The sequence below is a fragment of the Cupressus sempervirens genome, chromosome 5 (assembly GCF_028749045.1).
Source record: "Cupressus sempervirens isolate cs-2001-9-10 chromosome 5, ASM2874904v1, whole genome shotgun sequence".
NCBI classification, from domain to species: domain Eukaryota; kingdom Viridiplantae; phylum Streptophyta; class Pinopsida; order Cupressales; family Cupressaceae; genus Cupressus; species Cupressus sempervirens.
Window position 1 is genome coordinate 882,965,064 of NC_143122.1, and position 18,325 is coordinate 882,983,388.

Sequence of the window (18,325 nt, forward strand, 5' to 3'; positions counted from 1 at the left end):
GAAATTGAGTAGATAGAGAAAAAAAAAACTTGGAGTTTAGTTTCAAGACTAGCTAATAGAAATGTGATTAGTACCAAGTGGGTATTTAGAAACAAGCTAGATAAAAATGGTGAGATCACAAGAAACAAAGCCAGACTAGTTTGTAAAGGATATGCCCAGGAAGAAGGAATAGACTATGGGGAAAATTTTGCCCCTATTGCAAGGATGGAAGGAGTAAGAACATTACTCACATATGCTAACTACAAAGGATTCAAAGTCTACCATATGGATGTTAAGTCTACATTTCTGAATGGTATATTGGAAGAAGTCTACATAGAATAGCCAGAAGGATTTGTGGATGACAACAACAAGGATATGGTATGTAAACTACATAAAGCACTTTATGGCTTGAAAAAAGTGCCAAGAGCATGGTATGAAAGGCTTCACAAGTATCTTGTGAAGATTGGATTCGAGATAACTAATGATAACAAAAATCTATACATCAAAACAAAAAAAAGGTAAAGACATACTATTATCTAAAATCTTTGTTGATGACATAATATTTGAAGGTAAAGATGCTCTATGCAAGAATTTTTCTAATCAGATGAAACATCAGTTTGAGATATCAATGTTTGGTGAAATCAAATTCTTTTTTGGCCTATAAGTTTATCAACTAAAGTATTACATATTTGTTACCTAGTCAAAGCACATCAAGAAGATACTAAAAACATTTGGACTGGAAGATTCAAAACCAGTGAGTACACCAATGATAACAAGACATAAGTTATCAAAGAATGATGAGTCAGCTGAAGTGAATCAAACACTATATAGGTCAATGATTGCTAAGTTACAATATGTTGTACATAGTAGATCTAATATTGTATTGTCTATTGGAATAGTTGCAATATTTTCTACAAACCCAAAAGAAAATCATCTAATGGCAGTGAAAAGAATATTGAGGTACCTAAAGGGAATAGAGGACTTTGGCCTATACTATAAGAATAATAAAAAGTTTGAATTAAAAGCCTACACTGATGCTGATTAGGGAGGAAATATAGATGACAAGAAAAGCACCAATGAAGGAGCACTCTTTTTAGGAAGAAGACTAGTTACTTGGACTAGTAAAAAGACAACTTTTCCCTCACAATCCATAGCTAAAGCTAAATATGTTGTAGCTGCCATAAACTATGCTAATATTGTATGGATCAAGCATCTACTAAAAGGTATAAAGGAAGAGATGAAAGAACTTGTGAAACTTTATTGTGATAATACCAGTGCCATCAACATATATGAAAGAGTCTAGTGATGCATGCCAAAAAGAAGCACATTGCAATTAAGTATCATTATGTAACGGAGCTAGTGGAAAACAAAGAGGTGAAGATAGAGTATGTCAATTCAAAGGAAAAAATTTCTAACATCCTCACAAAACCATTATCTAAAGATGCATATGAATATCTAAGAGGTAAGTTAAGGGTGATACCCCTATCTAAGGCTATTTAAGTAACAATGGAACTAGCTTGCATCAAATAGGTTGATTGTTGAATGACATAAATTGATGTAGAGGTTCTTACTTTAGGTTTTACCTGAAGTAATCAAAGTGCTGAAATTCCAAATTAGTCATAATTAAGGTGAAAAAGGGAGAAACTGGAGCTACTACAAATTCTATATCTGGATGTTAAAATGCTAAAATGATATGTATTTGGTATTGTTGTCAAAGAGGGAGAAATAGTAGAAAATGATCAAATCTAAAGGATCAAAAGAAAGAAAAAAGAGAGGGAGAAATAGTAGAAAAGAAAGAGAAGGAGAAATAGTAGCTAAGAGGGAGAAACATCACAAGATAATAGAAATCAATCAAGATGACAGATCAAAGAAGGAGTAGATCAAAGAGGGAGAAAAGAGACAATTTATCAGCAAAGGAGATGATTAACCTAATACTTTGAAAGAGGGAGCTCTTAGAAAAGAAATTTAGAGGGAGTGTAAGAATTTTCCTAAGGGAAAAATTCACCCAGGAACTAAGAAATCAAACACAAGCACACAGTAGACCAAAGAGAAAGAGAGTATGATCAGAATGACAATGTCATAATTAATGCAATGCAATATCAATGTAGTGTAAAAGTACACTAGGAGTGCCTGTATATAAAGGCCTCTGAGATACATCTAGAATGCCTCATAATCAGCACCATGATGTGTCATATAACCAAGCACATGTCCACTAGATATGGGTTATCCTCCATTAAGTATGGAAGTAAGTGCGGTAATGAGAGGATAAGCCTACAAGGGTGTGACATGCAAAAAAGTGTTGTAGACACCATGTGCTTAAATAGAGTTGCGTACTCATGTGTTTTCTACATGACAACTCAAAAAGGTGCACAAACTCCTAAGTGTCTCACAAATAAAAATAATAAAATAATGCAAAATAATTAAATAATGCATTAACCTAAGTAAACTTAAGTAAGTGTAATAAATAAATACTTATTTCACCAACACCCCCCTTAAGTGAAACTTAGGGAAATGTCATTAAGCTTACCAACTAGGATGAAGATGCATAATGGGTCCCAACTACTAGGCCATGTTAGGTACCCATGTACATAATAAAAATGCAAATCTCTCATAAAGCAGGGAAAGAGGGAAAACCTCATGGGAAAAACCTTCCCCCAAAAAGAGAGATAAATATGGATGCATTGATGGATAAAGTAATCAAGACACCCCCCCCCCCCCCCAAAAAAAAAAAAAGTGAAATACATCCAATATATACATAAGAGAATGAGAGAAGGAAGAGAGATGGAATAGGCTCCCCCCCCCCAAAAGAAGAATGCCAACAAGTGAAAGCCGCTCCAATGAAGAAGTTGGTCCATGAATGTAGAATGGTCTTCCTCCCCTTAGGAAGAAACAATGCCAAAGTTACAATCCTGAAGATGTGTGCTGGCCTTGAAACTTGCTCAAGTATCCCTGTGTTGATGCTTAAGTTCACCCCTTCCAACTGTGCTAAAAAGAATGAATGCAAATCAATCAAGGATGTTTGTTGAACCTATTCCACTAAACCATTTTTCTCCTCAACTGACAAAGAGACCTCCACTAATTTTTGTTCATAAGGATCCACAATCATGCCAACTTGTGAAGATTGATCATGTAGAGAATGGACATGAGGGTCAGAGTGAGCCCTCGCAACAACTATAGAAAAATCATCATCAATGAGAAGATGTAAGTCCTCAAGTCTGTCTCCCAAGTCCATTGAAGCTAGAGCTAGAAGATGAGATGTACCATGTTGTGATGGACCTTTCACTGTGGCAATATAAGCATGTAGACTGGACTAATGTGACCTCTCACTGCAACTGTCAATAGAACCTCACATCTTCGAACCTATTGAAGCACTATTGCTGGTGTCACTATCAGTTTCTACTATTTATGATGTGTGGAGAGGAGTAGAGGATAAGCTCGGTGAAATTTCCTCAAAGTGAACATTCTTCTCCACAAAGATCTCATGTTTCTCTAGATCCATAAGTATGTGAGCCTTCACATTGTCTTCATAACCGATGAAGGTACAAGGCCTAGGTGTTGGTGCCTTACAATTCTTGGAAGAAAGGTTTTCCCATGCTAGACAACCAAAGACTCTAAGGTGACTCACAACCAGTTTTTTGCCGCACCATGCCTCAAATGGTGTCTTGCCATCTAAGGTTGGATGAGGAGACCTATTAAGTATGTAAGTAGCACTGCTAATGGCTTCAACTTCAAGTGTAGGATTGAGAGACTTGGTGTTAATCATAAAACTTTCCATGGTCTTGAGAGTCCTAATCCTCATAGTTGCAACATCTATCTTGTGCGGACTAAATTTTGGTGAATTTTGAAGATCAATCCCCTCAATTCTACAAAATTTTCTAAGTCGTCTATCAACATATTTGTTCTCATTGTCCACCCTTAGTACTTTGATGGCTTTTCTTGACTTGGGTTCAACATGAGTCTTTAAATCTTGAAGCTTATGAACCACTTCATTCTTATGATGAAGGAAGAAGACCCAAGTGAATCTTGAAAAGTCATCAACAAATGTGAGTATGTAGTAGCCTTGGTTGACTGAAGTCATGGCAAAGGGTCCTGCTAATACCATGTGAACTAGCTGAAGAACAATTGGAGCTCAAGAAGACTTCCCTTTATCATACTTCTCCTTGAGATTCATATCCACTAAAAAAGATGAACATTCTCCCTTAGAAAAGTTGATGTTGGGTAGACCTTTGACCATGCATTTTGAGCAAAGTTGCTGAAGAGAGCGGAAGTCAAGGTGACCAAATCGCTCATGCCATAAATTGATGTTTGAAGTAGAGTGAGTTAACAAGGCTTGGGAAGGACTCTTAGGCACAAAGTGGGAGAAGGAGTATAACCTCTTGTCATCATTAACTTTCCCAATTGCTACTAGTGAATCATCTTTGAGACTTTGCACCATCACTAAATCTAGAAGGAACTCAACCTTATGACCATCTCCAAGGTGAGTGATTTGGTAAACTGATAGGAGATTGGAGCTTAGATTTGGAATGTAGAGACCATCTTTGAATTCTCCATCTTCCATTTTTATATGTCCTTTCCCTTCAACTTCCATCTTAGCATCATCTCCCACGAAGATGTGTGGTACCTTTGACTACTTCAATGAAGAAAAGTCTTCCCTTGAAGAACCCATGTGGTAGGAGGCACCTAAGTCAAGTATCCATTCCAAAGAAGAACTTTTGCTGGCCATAAGTGCTTGACCTTTACCTTTTAAAGAGGTTGGAGTAGAATCCTTGGAAGTACCTAGCACTTGAATCTTGTTCTTCTTGAGTAGGTTTTCTAACTCATTGATTCTTTTTGTTTTGCAATGATGCTTGTCATGATTTGGATTTTTACAGTATGCACAAAAGAGTTTTTCCTTCTTTTCATTACTTCCCTTCTTGTTTAAAAAAGAACCGCCTTGTTGAGAGGAGGATTGTTGTGTCTCAGATTGTGTTTTTTGCTTCCACTGCTTGTTCTTGTTGTTGTTGCTTTTCCCTCCTTGACTTGATTTGTGATCATCACTAGCCACCAAGGCTTTGGTCTTTGATGACTTGAGAAGTCCAAAATCCACTAAGTGAGATTGTTCAACAATCAACATGTTTGCAAATACATCAAAGAAAGGCTTTTGGTAACTAGATCCCATGGTCAACCTATGAGTATTAAAACTCGAAACAAAGTTGGCATACTCAGAAGGTAGCCTTTTTAGGATGTGATGAATCAATCTATCATCCTTTATGGGATTTCCACAATCTTTCAGGAGTACCCTATACTCATTTACTTTAATGATGTAATCCTGAATTGTTTCATAATTCTTAAAATCCAAGAGAAGTAGATCATCCTCAATCTGAAATCCCTTTTCTTTATCCACTTTACCATACAACTGTTCAAGTTTATCCCAAGCTTCTTTAGATTCTAAACAATTTTTAATATGGAAGAGAAGATGCCCATGTACACAACTCTTGATAACACCTAAAGCTTGTCGATCTTGTCTTTTCCAATCAATGAGTTCTTTAGCATCATTAGGTTTGGTAATTGTACCATCAACATAAAGACTATATCCTTTTTCCATTAATCTACTCCAAGCAATATCTTTCCATGTAGAATAGTTGTGTGAAGTTCGAGGACATTTAAAACCCATGATGCAAAAATGAAAAGAGCACAATAGAGAGACACAAAAAACACAGTACACACCCCCCCCCCTTTTCACTCAATCAAAAGACCCCCCCCAAAAAAGATGCTTTGACACTTTATAAGTAGTGCATTTACAATGGGCCATTTGTCAAAATGAAAAAAGTGGACTTTTTGATTTTGCTTTTACAACTACCTTATGAGGCTAAAATTTGTCACTTAAGCACTATAGCTCAGATTTACAACAATTTTGAAAAAGAATCAAGGCTTTACAATGCCGAAAAAGGCCTAATTCTGAAAGTGAGAAATTGGTCCACACAAACCTAGAATTTGACTTTAGATCTAGAAAGTAGATGAAAAAATATGCACTTTCAAAAAAAATAAAACTTGAAAAAGTGACCAGATGTGTCCATACGGAGCTTTTGAAGTTGCAAAATACAAGATTATGTAGGTATAATTCCCAAAAAAATGCAATTTTTGCAAAATCTATGGACCAAAACTAGAAAAAAACACCACCACTAGAAAATTCATGAAATTCTACCTGATTTAAAAAAAAATTGCACCTGAATCAGAGTTTTAATGTCCGAGATATCGAATCACAAAGTCAAGCTACCAAACTGAAAAGCAATATGGAGAGGGGTTTGGATGGAAAATTGTGAATCTAAATTTGACGATCAAATGGTCGTCACTTTAGTTATAAAATTCTTGGGAATGATGGTCAAATAGTCATCAATTTTAACCTAGGCAAAAGATGATGCCAGCAAAAATGAGTGCCTTGGGCTGACATTGTAGATTGAGTTAGATGTCTGTACCATACTAATAATGATGTGTCTCATACAAAAATTGCATGGCAGTCAAAACTAGGTTCTATAGGTGATGTGGCAATCCCAAGTGATGATGTGGCAAATCAGCTTGCGGAAAGGGCTAATTGGGCATTGCAGTTCGCGTGGTAGAAAATGTGTCGACATGTCTATCATGCTACTGTGGCTAGAGCAAGGAAACATGCCACATGGTGGGTGGAGTAATAAACATGATGCGGACAAGAAAATTGAAACTACTAGAGTTTTATAAAAATATGTTGAAACTGCCAAAAAATGTTAAAACTCTCCTAGAAATCGTTGAAGCACTTGCACCAAAAATCGTGGCACGACCGGGAGACAGTGATCAATGCGCTACCAAAAACTATGCAACATTCATCGAAAACAACAGATTTCATGCCGAGAAATTATTGTTGCGCTAGAGGTTGAACGCGATTTTTCAAAAGCTGACGGTGGGAAGACTATGAGGGTGAAGATGCAAAGCGCATGTCGGAGTTTACTCGCAGACAGCCAATAAATCCTACAGATACTGCCGATGGTAGAAGGGGGTTAGTCCCACATGAAACATGTGGTGACTTTCCACAATTTTTAAAACCCTTTTCCAACAACATTATAAAAGACTTGAGAGCACCACTGTTGGAGAGTGTGGAGGGGGTCGTGGGTGGGATGGCCAGAAATAGTAGGCACTTGCCTAATGTCCAAATGTCGCTACTGCAAATTGTTGTACAACCGCAAAATAATTGTTCGACCATTGTTGTTCACTGAGTAGGTGGGCTTCACTATTTGTGTTGAAACCCACAGAGCCAACCAAAATACACTCTGCGCACAAATAAAATATATGTCCAAATAGAAAATCTGGGGTGTCACTACCTAGGTTTGCTTAAAAAATTTCTCTGCTCTGCGCCCGAAGGGCAAAAAATTTGACACAAAATATACTAACGGGAACGTGAAATTTTTTTTGAAAAATTATAGAGAAAAAATAGATCCGAAAATTAAATTATAGATCTAAAAATGACCATACTCGAACTACAAATTGGGGCCTCTTTGTTTTGATTTGCAAAAAAATTTTTCCTGACGATTGACTTTAGCCCAAGCTAGGCATGTATATAGTTGATTTTCACTGGTTCAGCATTTCAAATGCAATGGCGAGGTCAGATCTGGTGCTTGACACTCCCAATTTCTATAGCACTCTAGATTCAGGCTGAGGTGATAAAGCAAGCATGGTCTCAAATGGCTATGTGATGAGAAAATCTCCAAGTTGCTCTGATGCCATGTAAGAATTTTCCTAAGGGAAAAATTCACCTAGGAACTAAGAACTCAAACACAAGCACATAGTAGACCAAAGAGAAAGAGAGTATGATCAGAATGACAATGTCATAATTAATGCAATGCAATATCAATGTAATTGAAAAGTACACTAGGAGTGCCTGTATATAAAGGCCTCTAAGATACATCTAGAATGCCTTGTAATCAGTACCATGATGTGTCATACAACCAAGCACATGTCCACCAGATATGGGTTATCCTCCATTAAGCATGGAAGTAAGTGTGGTGATGAGAGGATAAGCCTACAAGGGTGTGACATGCAAAATAGTGTTGTAGACACCATGTGCTTAAATAGAGTTGCATACTCTTATCTAGTCTACATGAAAACTCAAAAAGGTGCACAAACTCCTAAGTGTGTCACAAATAAAAATAATAAAATAATGCAAAATAATTAAATAATGCATTAACCTAAGTAAACTTAAGTAAGTTTAATAAGTAAATACTTATTTTCACCAACAGCGAGTCATAAGAAGTTATTTCACTACTGATAGAAAGAACAGTTTTGAATACAAGATTTCTTTTTGGCATTGCCTTACTATTTTAACCTAGGTTGATCTGTTTGGTTTTCCATCAATTCCAAAGAGGGATATTGTTGAAATCTGATTGAAAAGATTATTGTTGAGAAAGGGAAATTGTTGAAGAAGAATATTTCAATCATTGTTTTTTCACTGATGTCAAACCTGCTATTTGTTGGAAAGACAATTTCTTATAAAGATTCAAGTAATATAATTTAGTTAACTAATGTAGAGGATTTAATCAATAAGATGTAATAAATCTTGAGTTATGATTATGTAATGAAGTACAAGGATTAGTGAAGAAAATGGTGAAATAATGTATTGATAATATACTTGAAGGTACGAAGGTTGGCTATACTTAGAAACTTTAGAAGAGCAAATTATAAAAAGATTGTTTGCAAAGCTTGACCAAAAGTTGATAGTGGATATCGAGCAAAGTTAGTTCATGATGAGCAGATTATCAGTTGGTGCAAAGTGAGAGAAAATTCTAGTCCGTGTCAAGTAATATAGTTAGTGCAAAGAAAAATGCAATAGGTGCCAAGCATCAGTAAATTGTAATTGATGTCGAGTGAAAATATAATAGGTGCTAAGCAATACAATATGTACCAAGCATTAGAAGGATAATAGTGTCAAGCTACTACATTATTTGAAAAGTTAAATATTTGCTAAATCTGAGTTGATAAGTTTGTTATCTTGAATTGTGTAAACCAAGTGGAAGAAAAGGATGATGAGCTGGTGGTACAAAATTTGAGGTTAATTGTTTCTAGGCAATTTCAAATGGATTCTAGGAGAAGCTTCAAGAAGAAATAAGATAAGGGTTGGATACATTGTATCCTACCTAATCCATCCAAACCCTAATTTGGATGATGGAAAATAGAGAAAGAAAAGTATTCTAGTTTCCCACTTAAGGAAAGGTTGGTCATGAAGAAAAGTGGTTGGAGTGTGTAGTGTCAAGGAGAAGACATTGAGAAGGTTAGAAAAGATCGAGAAAAAATAGAGAATTGTGACTCTAATTCGTCAAGTGACCATAGGAGTGACTACTTTGGCACAACAAGAAAGAAGGCTTAAGGAGACAAAAGCTTGAAGAGTGAACAAGTTGTCAAAGTTACAAAGACTGAAAGCCAAGTAGAATTGATAACTAAATTGAGATCTAAAATCTGCAATATATGTTGTAAGTTTTATCAAATCAAAAGCCTTTATTATTAATCTCTGGCAATTGTATCAGTTAGGGTAAAATCTTTTGGACTAAGGTTGACTTAACAGTCATTAGAAAATCCTTTAATAGGGTGGAATTCCAAGTGAATGATCTAAAGTCCTTTAACCATCCTCACTTCCAACAGGGTGATTTAAATCCCTTAACTAGGTCACACTTAACAGTGTGTGTTGTAACCTTTAATAGGGTTGGCCTTTCATAGGGCATCACATCAGAAGAGTGAGAAAGAAGTAGCATGTTACTAGTGGTTTTTCCGAAATTGGGTTTCTATGTTAAATCATTGTGTTATGTGTGCTAATATTTCATGTTTTATTGTTGCATGTTGGTTTATCAGTAACCTGCAAGTTTGAATAGTTAACTTGGATGAATGAATGGTTAATAGGTTCACTAAGCTAAAGTAAAGAAAAATTTATTGGTACATCTAGACCTTGAATACCTAATTCACCCCACCTCTCAGTTATTCTAAAGAATTTCTAACACCCTTAGGATAGTTAATTGGTTTTAGGAGCATTGATATAATATCTTATTATATGTTGATGGTGTTGTTAACTTATAGTTGCACTTGCTTCCACATTTGTAATGTGTGATTTATGTTTAACATTTAATAAGATAATATTATCATATCAAACATAATATAAATTTAGTTTAAATTATCATGGATTTCAGAGTATGGAATTACAAAGAGGGGCTTCCAAAGATAACACTCAATATAACACAAGTTAAATGAGAAAAACCTAAGTAAGATGAAGAGATGTAAATACTATAGTGTCTTAGATATATCTTATGACTAGGAATGAGAGTTCCTTTACTCATCAATTGGACATCTCAATTGACAATCAAGTTACAACCTAAGACATGATTTAATAATCAACCTAGGGATGTTAAACTTTAAATGGGTTGGAATGGTATATATACTAAGTTCCCCTTTCATAGATAGATTCTACCAAAAATTATCATACTAGAATGTAAATTTTGATCTAATTTCCTATTACAACAAAAAAACATGTGCTTTTACAGAAAATGTGACTTTGTTTTTAGTGGCTACAAGAAAAACGTAAAAACATGTGTTTCTATCGATTGCAAGAGTAGTCAATACTAAATTTCTTATGAAAATAGTAGAGGAAGAATAATCAAAACTATTCTCATTTAACCTACTTACTGAAAATGGAAGAAGACAACTCCAAAAGTGACCCCCCTTAGGTAGTGTCTAGATTAACATAATAGATTCAGGCAAAAATCTTCATAACTTTATTGATAAGAGATTCAAAAGTACATCAGCTTACTTTACAACTTAATTGTAAATCAAATGCACATCAAGCTATCATGATTGTCCTTCTACAAGAGAACATAGCCCTTTTGTTTAAAAAATCTTAACTAACTAACTAATCCCTCCCCAAAAATAGGATAACATTTATTACAATTTTATCTTTTTACAATGAAGAATGATCATAATGAGAAAGAGGAAGAAGCCAAAACAATTGGAGAAATTAAGGAACTATTTCCCTAGATTGATGGTTAATATAGGAGCATTGTTGTTGGCTCTATGGTGAACTATTAATCTCTGTTAGCATCTTTTAATGCATTCACAAGCTGCTTCCTTATCCATTGTTGAAGATTTCTTCTTTTACATGGTCCTACAATAGTATTTAAGTGGTAGCTACATCTTCTCCTCAACTTCTAGTATCTGAATGATCTAACTAGTAATCATGAAAACTCAAGTTATCTTAATCATAAAACCTTGCAAATGATTCATCATTTCAGATCCACATATGCATTCCACATTAAATAGAGTTAAAAAAATAGTTCCTTTGGTGGTTTTAGGACTCATAAAAATAATGGCTATAGGAAATACCTAGGCACATGATTTTAGAATACTTCTACACTATCACAAAAATAACAAGTATTTGACCATAGAATAATATAAATACATTTTCACATTAGAATATAATACTAATCATAATACTCCACATATTTCCCATAATTAGTACTTGAAGTATGTGTAATAGCATCGAAAGATTATAAAAAGGTTCTTGAAAGTGTATGAAAATCATTCTATCTATTAGCCTAACTATGCCAAAATTGGGGCTCATCATTCCCCTCAATCAATTCAACCATTGGTCCCTTAGTGGTTATTTCTCCTTGAAAACTCTCTTAACTTATAATTCAATTATTGTCCATGTTCATCTTCCTCAAAACTCTAGAAATTTCCCTTCATCTAATTTATTTCATGTCAATGTCATTCCTTTGAATCTTTGTCATGCATATTGTCCTAACCCCTAATAGAAAATATTAGCTACAAAAGGATTGGTGGTTTCTTAATAAATAGGAACCAAATTTCTTATTTTTCTAAAATATTATTTATATACCTATTGGCTCTCATTTTAGAAACTTAGAGAATATTGGGAAAGTGTGGCTCACTTCTCTATTATTGTATGGTAATGTCTCCCCATCTATCATGACAATGCTATAAAGCAACCTGAAAGTGAACATTCTGAACACTTTGATCTATATCAAAAATTTATTGTCCATGGGGTTCAATGTGGGGTCTAGCTCTCTGATCAACCAATAATTTTTTCCAACCAAAGTATATCCTATGGACAATTCTAGATTCCTTTCTAGCTAAAAGATGTTTTGTAGCTTATTCATACTTATAGTGATGAAACTACTCTCCCCTAGTTATTTCATTCTAGATCCTAAAAATTGAAACATTGATATGAATACCACCAACATAACATAGAAGAATCCAATCAGTGTCATGTGAAAGAACTAAATAAAATTCACAAAGAAAATATTTAAGGTGTTTAGGGGAGTCCCTATATGATTTATTAAAATCATAATAATTTTTCAATTAGGGATTCTTCCCTTGCCATAACCTTATCATTTGGAAATTTAAATATAATTCATGAAGATAAAGTGCATAAATAGAAGAAGGTGACCTACATTGAAGCATTCATGGAATTGAATTGATTACCTAATTAACATTTTCTTTGAGATTGGAAATCTCCGCATCCTTATATTAAATAACCCTCTTTAGTCTATGAATTTCCATTTCATAAATAGTCTTCTGATGAATCATTTCTTTATACCATTCCATACCCAAAGAAAAGGTATTGAGCTAAAGAGGTGGTCTAATAATATCTTCTCTTGCATATTCTTCTTCATTCAACTTATTATCTTCATGACATTGACTAAATTCTTGTCATCCTTCTTCTTCAGTATTTGTAGGGTCTATATTATCTAGAATATTTCTAGGATCTCTTGCTCGTGCCTTCTCTTGTGACTGAGTCAATGAAACAACTTTTTTTTAGTATACTCCTAATTCTCTTCTACAATTTGTTCCCCCACATCAATATTCTCACATGACCTTAATACTGACTCATCTAGAAGGATTGTTTCTTGTACATGTTCTATAATCTCTTCATATGACTAAGCTGTAGGAACTTCTTATTGCATTCCTTCCAAAAACTGTGGCATTTGTACAATGATAATTACTTAAGGAAACTATTCATCTTGCATAACATTATTACAATCAAACTAAGTTGTATCATCTTAAAATGGATGCACTTTCCTTTCAAGACCTTTTAGCTCCCTCTTCATAATTCCCTCTATGGACCATGGATATTCTTGTGCTTGGCCTCTTTTTTTTCCTATCTTCTTCTTCTCTATACCCTTATCTTTCTAGCACCTATCCCTTCTTTCTGTAGCACCTAATACTTGACCTCTAAGATCAGGTCAGCTTAGGTCAACCTACTCTATGCTAGTTTAATCTAGGTCAACCTAGTCCTCCCAAGTCAACCTAGTCCCCATAATTTTTGGAGCTCATGTCCTGAAAGGCCTCATATGTTTAATTAGTTTTTTTACCATTATCCAATCAACCCATATTGTTTTCCTATATAAAAATTCATATATAAGGAGACTTGGAGGCTTCATTCTTATATCTCATCTCAATCTCATCTCATTCTCATGAAATATCATCAAGAAACCAAGGCAAGGAGTTCAAGAATTCAAGTATTGAAGTAAGCAAGTTTCTTCAAGCATTTAAGGATTGAGATTAGATTGAAAAAGGTCATTGTTGAGGGAGATTGTTATGATTAGATTACAAGAAGGAGATTGTTGAAGAAGATTGCATGTTTCAACCATTGTTTTGTCACTGATAACAAACCTATTTTTTTTGGTAAGACAATTTCTTATATGATTTAAGTACTATCACTTAGTTGATTGATGAAGTTGATTTGATCAAAAGAGGTAACAATAGAACCTAGAGGAAAGGTTGAGTTACGATTATATAAAGAAGTACAATAATTAGTTAATATAGTGATAACATGATATATTGATAATTTTCTTAAGGTCACAAAGCTTGGTTACACTAAGAAAGTTTAGAAGAAAGAGTTACACAAAGGTTGTCTACAAAGCTTGACCAAGTGAAGAGTAGGTGCTGATAAAAGTCAATACAAGCCAAGCAAAAAATTAGTTGGAGCTAAGTAAAAGTTCATTCTAGTTTATTTTAAGAAGAATAGTGGATGTTGAGTAAAGTTTAGTTCATGTCAAGAAACAGTAAACTTAAGTTCATGTCGAGAAAATTCATAGAGGATGTAGTGCAACACAGTGTGTGCCAAGCATCAGAAGCAGATAATGCCAAGTAGCTGCATTATTTAGAAGATTGTGATTTTGATGGAACAAAGCCAACATGTTTATTTTCTTGGAATTTGTGAACCAATTGGAAGATAAGATTGATGAGCTAGTGGCATAGAATTCAAGGTAAACTATTTTTAGGTGAATTCAAAGAGGATTCTAGGAGAAGTTTCTAGAAGAGATATGGAATGTGGGATAGATTCATTATATCCTATCTAATCTATCCTAAACCTAACATTGGATGATGAAAAATGAGTGAGATAAGATCTTAATTTCCTATTTATAAGAATGGTTGGTCAGAAATAAAAAAAGGGATTAAGTGCAAGAACTTAAGGAAGAAAAAGAGTCAAGATTTTTGCTTCATCAAGTAACCTAAGAAAAGAGACTACATTGGAATGTTAAGAAAGAAGGCTTAAGGATATGAATGCTTGAAGGGTGAATAAGCTGTTAAAGCTAAAAAGTAAGAAGGCCAAGTAGAACTGAGGACTAAAATAGTGATCTATAATCTGTAGATGAAGTTAAAAGTTGTTATCAGATCAAACCTTATTGTTACTCTCTAACAATTGTATTAGTCTAGGGTAAATCCTTTGGATTAAGGTTGACCTAATTGTCATTTGTAAATCCTTTAACTGGGTGACATTCCAAGTGAATGGTCTAAAGTCCTCTAACAAGGCTCACTCCTAATAGGGTGATTGAAATCCTTTAATAGGGTCACATTTAATAGTGTGTATTTTAACCTTTAACAAAGTTGGCCTTTCACAAGGTGTCACTTTAGAAGAGTGAAAACAAGTAGCATGGTACTAGTGGTTTTTTCCAAATTGGGTTTCCACATAAATCATTTTTCCAAGTGTACTGATGAATCTATTATGTTTCATGTTTACATTTCTACAAACTGATTTGATAGTAACCTACAAGTTTTAAGTGATTACATAATCCTATGTATGCATGCATGATGAAGATAAATGTTTTATGGGTTCACTAAGTTGTGACAAGTTTTATTTATAGATTTGGACCTTGAATAACTGATCCCCCCCCCCCCCCCCCACTTCTCAATTATTCTAAAAATATTCCAAAAAATTGTATCAGAGCCATCTACTTAAAAGAGGACTAGTTTGAAGGTACTAGAAGCATAAAGATCAAGATGTCAAAAAGAGAAGTACCAGAGCTCAATAGAGATAACTTTCCTACATGAAAAAGTTTGATGAAGCTACACCTTGGAGGACTTGGAGATCATGTACAATCTACCATTACCATGGAGCATGTTGACCCTGCTAGAGCCCCAACTACTAAGGATATGAAAAAGAAGAAAGAACACAACTAGGCAGTGTTAGAGATTGACTCTACCCTAAGTTATTCTGAATTTGATGATATTAATGTTCTTGACAATGCAAAGAAAATGTGGGATGCCCTTGCCCCCATCTATGGAGGAGACACCAATGTTCTTAGAGCCAAAGCTTAAAGTATCATAGGTAAGTTTGATGAAATGAGAATGGAAGAAGGTGAAAATATTTCTCAATATGTTGCAAGGATAAAATAAGTAGTTAATGCAATAAGAGGACCTAATGGGAAACTAGGTGATGATATTGTGTTAAGAAAATTTTTAAGAACACTACTGCCTATTTATGCTATTAGTGTCTCTACAATTCAAGAACTAAGATGCATACTAGGGAATGATCTGTCACTTGAAACATTGCTAGGTAGACTTACTACTTTTGAGTTATATAACTTTGATAATTACAAACTTGAGAGTATTGAATCTACTTTAAAAGCTAAAGTATCATTGAAGGAACCTGATGAGAAGAAGAAGAAGAAAAAGATAAGATATATATCCAATGATAGTGATACAGATGAGGAGGATGTTGAATAAATTGAAGCACTATTAGAAAGAAGATTCTATAAAGGTAAAGGTAAGTTTAAAGGTAAATTACCTATTATTTGTTTCAATTGGAATGAAGTAGGTCATATTTTTGCTAGATGTATAGAAAATAAAAATTATAGAGGTGGTGATAAGTACAAGAGTAGAAGAGATAAAGATGGCAAGGACTACAAAGACAAAGGCAAAAGGTCATGCTACATTGCTAAAGAGGAAACATATAATGAACATGATGATGAAGTGGTATATGTTGCAATAAAGGATCAAGATGAGGTGACTATACTTGTGACTTGTGTGTACAAGAATGACAAGTGGATCATTGATAGTGGGTGTTCACATCACATGAATGGAGACAAAAGTAAGTTCATTATGTAATGTCCCTCCTTGTAAGGACTTATCAAATTACCCTATACATTCCAGATAATTAGTCCTAGTTTTCTTATTGTATTAAAATAACATAATTCTTTATATATTCTTTTCTTCTTCTTTATCTTTTATATTTTTTTTTTCTCTTTCTAGACTATTACATTGTACATATAGGCTAGGTCATCCAAAGACTAGGCCAGGACAATACATTAAAGGCTTAACAAGACCCTAGGTCCCTGCCTTTCAAATGTGAGCCTCCCATCTTCACCATGCCTAGTTGCTATACCATACCTCAATCCTCGAACATTGTGGTGGGGTTCCATGGCTCGACAATCCTAAACCCAAGAGGGCATTTTTCCCTCCTCTTGCCTTAGGATTCAGCTTCTACCCTCTTACCCACCTCTGCTCTTACTTAATGTAATTCTTGGGATTGTTTCAAGTCATTATCATTTCTTAATCAATTATATTGATTAGATTTTTATTTCTTTTATTTAATTATGTCAAATGAAATAAAATGTTCAATCTTATTATCTTGATATTTCTATATAATTATGTTGCCTCATTATTATCATAATTAATATCAAACAACATTTAAAAAAATAAATGTTTACCTTATTACCGTTTTTCTTTTCTAGGAGTCACAACCTTTCATTATACAAATCTTTTGAAAAGTCACAACACTTCATAACTAAAATCCTTTGGAAAAATACCAATACATTATAATCAAAATATTTTTTGAAGCGTCACAACCATTCATAATTTTGACCCTTTCAAAAGTTCACATCTTTTCAATATCATTCATACCTTTTCAAAAAGTCACTTCCTTATTTTCTTCATGATATTACTTTCCTCTTCCATTTTTCCCTTTTTGAACTCCTCTCTTCTCCTCTTCCTTTCTTCCCTCTCTACAATAAACTCTCCTCCCTTTTATATCTTAATTTTAAGGAGTCATGTCTATTTGTTAAATCTCTCTTGACTTTTAATTAAATTTAGTTAATTTATATCATTCTATGTTATATTATTTACTTACTTACTTACTTGTGTTTATTATTATTTATTATGAAATTCTATTTAGAAATTTAATATACTTTCTACAATATTGTCTCTTGTATTTAATTTTATTTATTTCTTTACTCATTGAAATTTTATTATTGTTTTTAATTGTTTAAAATATCATACTATATATTATTTTAATAATAATATAGATCAAATAATTATAATTTAGTATTATTCCTAATATAACTTTATTATTTATTTAATAACATTGTATTATCTAACAATTATTAAACTTCTATCTTAAAATGGAGATATGACAATCCACCCTTCCTCAAATTTCTTGTCCTCAAGCAATTATATAACTTATTCTGTTGGGTTGAAATTTATATTTCTTTTAGTCCAAATTCTTAGGTTGCTATTATGGACATGTCTAAATCATTTTTAATAGTCATTAAATTTTTACATTAGTCTTTCACATAAGTTATTTTTCTAAATCCCCTTTAACCCTACAAGATGGCAAGATCATGCTCTGATACCACTGTAATGTCCCTCCTTGTAAGGATTTATCAAATTACCCTGTACATTCTAGATAATTAGTCCTAGTTTTATTATTGTATTAAAATAACATAATTATTTATATATTCTTTTCTTCTTCTTTTTCTTTTATATATTTTTTTTCTCTTTCTAGACTATTACATTGTACGTATAGGCTAGGTCATCCAAAGACTGGGCCAGGACAATACATTAAAGGCTTAACAAGACCCTAGATCCCTGACTTTCAAATGTGAGCCTCCCATCTTCACCATGCCTAGTTGCTATACCATACCTCAATCCTCGAACATTGTGGTGGGGTTCCATGGCTCGACAATCCTAAACCCAAGAGGGCATTTTACCCTCCTCTTGCCTTAGGATTCGGCTTCTACCCTCTTACCCACCTCTGCTCTTACTAAATGTAATTCTTGGG

General features: G+C 33.9%; 1 pseudogene; it reads left to right on the forward strand.

Annotated features, from left to right (window-relative positions):
- The first annotated feature begins 6,926 nt into the window (after positions 1-6,926).
- The window catches only part of LOC149558758 (putative disease resistance protein At1g63350), a 157,771-nt pseudogene continuing 146,372 nt past the window's right edge, over positions 6,927-18,325 (forward strand).